The sequence below is a fragment of the Urocitellus parryii genome, chromosome 4 (assembly GCF_045843805.1).
Source record: "Urocitellus parryii isolate mUroPar1 chromosome 4, mUroPar1.hap1, whole genome shotgun sequence".
In the NCBI taxonomy this organism is placed as follows: domain Eukaryota; kingdom Metazoa; phylum Chordata; class Mammalia; order Rodentia; family Sciuridae; genus Urocitellus; species Urocitellus parryii.
The window spans coordinates 165,196,113-165,198,334 of NC_135534.1; the positions used below are offsets into that span (position 1 = coordinate 165,196,113).

The 2,222-nt window shown below is 35.3% G+C and overlaps 1 non-coding gene across 1 annotated transcript; it reads left to right on the plus strand.

The window, feature by feature from the left end:
* The first annotated feature begins 826 nt into the window (after window positions 1-826).
* Window positions 827-953, plus strand: LOC113189655 (small nucleolar RNA SNORD22). Its single transcript, XR_003301672.1, has one exon. It is a non-coding gene; the product is annotated as a small nucleolar RNA SNORD22 (small nucleolar RNA).
* Window positions 954-2,222: the final 1,269 nt, after the last annotated feature.

Genomic DNA, 2,222 nt, shown 5'->3' on the forward strand with positions numbered 1-2,222 from the left:
TCATCTCTGAAAATTCTTGTCTAACAAATAAACTTTTGGAGACACTATATATCTAAACCAGAACAAGGTCATGGGGACATGCCTTCAAAGGGTATTGTGGGATGTAATGCTGGTCTCTTGCACTTGATTTTTTTTTTCTTTTACTTCTCAGCCTCCATGAGGTGAATAGCTTACTTGGCCACATGTTTCTGGCCATGATGTGCTGCCTCAGCCCAAAGGCAATGTAGTCAAGTGACCACAGACAAAAAACTATAAAACCAGAGCACCAAAATAAACCTTTCCACCTTATAAGATAATTATCTCAGATATTACATTACAGAAATAAAAAGCTGACTATAACCCCCACAATAATATTTGACCAAGTACATAGGTACCTTGTGGCTTAGTGAAGTTGACATATAAAATTAACTGTTGGAGTCTTGATGGGATGACATTTAAGGCTGTTTCCAAAACTTAGATCTAGGGAGTATTTCATGAGAAGTACATATAGGCAACCAGAACTTAGGAAAGAAGGTACTAGAACATTTGTTAAGGCTCATGTTTGCCTAATCTTGCTATCAGTTGATGTTTCTTTCTAGAAATATTTAAGTATATCCAGTCTGTGTTTATCTTCAGTTGGACAGGCAGGTATGACATAAGTACTTAGACATTTTTTGTAGCTAAATCCTTGTCTTTTATAAAGCATAAAGCTAGCTTTTTAGAGGCATAAATTTAAAAAAAAAATCCCCAAAACTATAAAACTGTTCTTCTTCATTCTTTTTTGGTGAGATAAGTAAACTTTTGATCTCAGTCAAGTCAGTATAATGCAGTGATTAAAATCACATTCTCCCAATGAAGAAACATTTCACACGTCTTACTTCCTGTCCAAGTCCCAGAGCCTGTAAAGGTTAACCCACTGAGGCTGGCTGGGGGAGAAGAGGAGAGCTTGTTCCAGAAAGAACTGTCTGAGGGATGATCAGAATTTTCGTAAAAGGAAAAGGGAAGAAGGATCAGTTGTTTGAAATGTCTTTTTTTTTTTCTCCCAGCCCACAGGTCTGAGGAAAGAACAAGGTGCAGATAAGTGCAGGCGTCTATGCAAGTCTTAAAGGATATCATATTTCTAGATCCTTTCTTGTGCAACCTAGCTGTTCAAGTTAACACACAGTCATTTTCCTCTTCCTCTTCCTAATAAAACTCTTTTTCTTAAAAAAAAAAAAAAATCACATGTTCTAGCATCCACAGGCCCAGATTCAAACCAAGACTCTGCCAAACATACACATGAACTTCAGAATATTAAATCTGTTGAACCTCAGTTTCCAAATCTGTAAATGTGGGATATTGAAATTGCTTATCCTTATTAAATAAGAGGGTACCAGTAAAAAAAAAAAAAAACCAACAACAACAAAAAAAACTTAGCACTATATTTGCCACACGCTAAATATTTAGTAAGTATTAGAAGTGCCTCTTTTTCACAATGTAGGTAGCTACAACAGAACTACCACTGATTTTTAAGGATAGCAGACAGATTTCAGGATAAAATACTGGTGATAATTTCATAGGAGATCCAGGAAGATCCTTATAAACAACAAGTCTTTGACTTGTATGCCATAAAAGTGGGAATCAGAAAAAAAGAGTCCTACTTCCTCCTTTAAATGAAAGTTTTTATGCATGTATTTGCCCCAGAACATACTGACTTAAACAGAAGCATTCAATTAAGATTAGAAAAAGGGAAATACAGCATCAGAACTGAGTCAAGCACAGTAAATGAGTGGTTACTCCAACTTCATAATAGCAATATTGCTGATGCAGAGTCATGAACAATTCTAGGAAGAATAATTGCATGATTTGACATTAATGCCAATTTTCTCCCCTTATGCTATAACTATCTATGTCTATGAGTCCAGAATTTTTCAGAGAGAAGACACTTGAGAATGATTTTTCGTTGACTACTTCTAAAAACAGGAAAAAAAACCCTAATAAATTTCTATATGCAAATTTTTAGTCACATAAAGAAAAAGGCAGGCCCGCTACAGTCTGTTGGTCTATTAACATTACATTTCTCCAAACTACACTGGTTTCAAGCAATGGTTTTAAATGGTAAGTCATTTTGAGAGGGTAAAATAATATCTTTACAGCAAGTTCCATTGATATAACCAGTCAAGGAAAATGCTGCATGACTGGACTATCATTGTTCCACTACTCAGATACTTTCTATGAGTTCAAAATAGCTTAGTTGTGTGTGT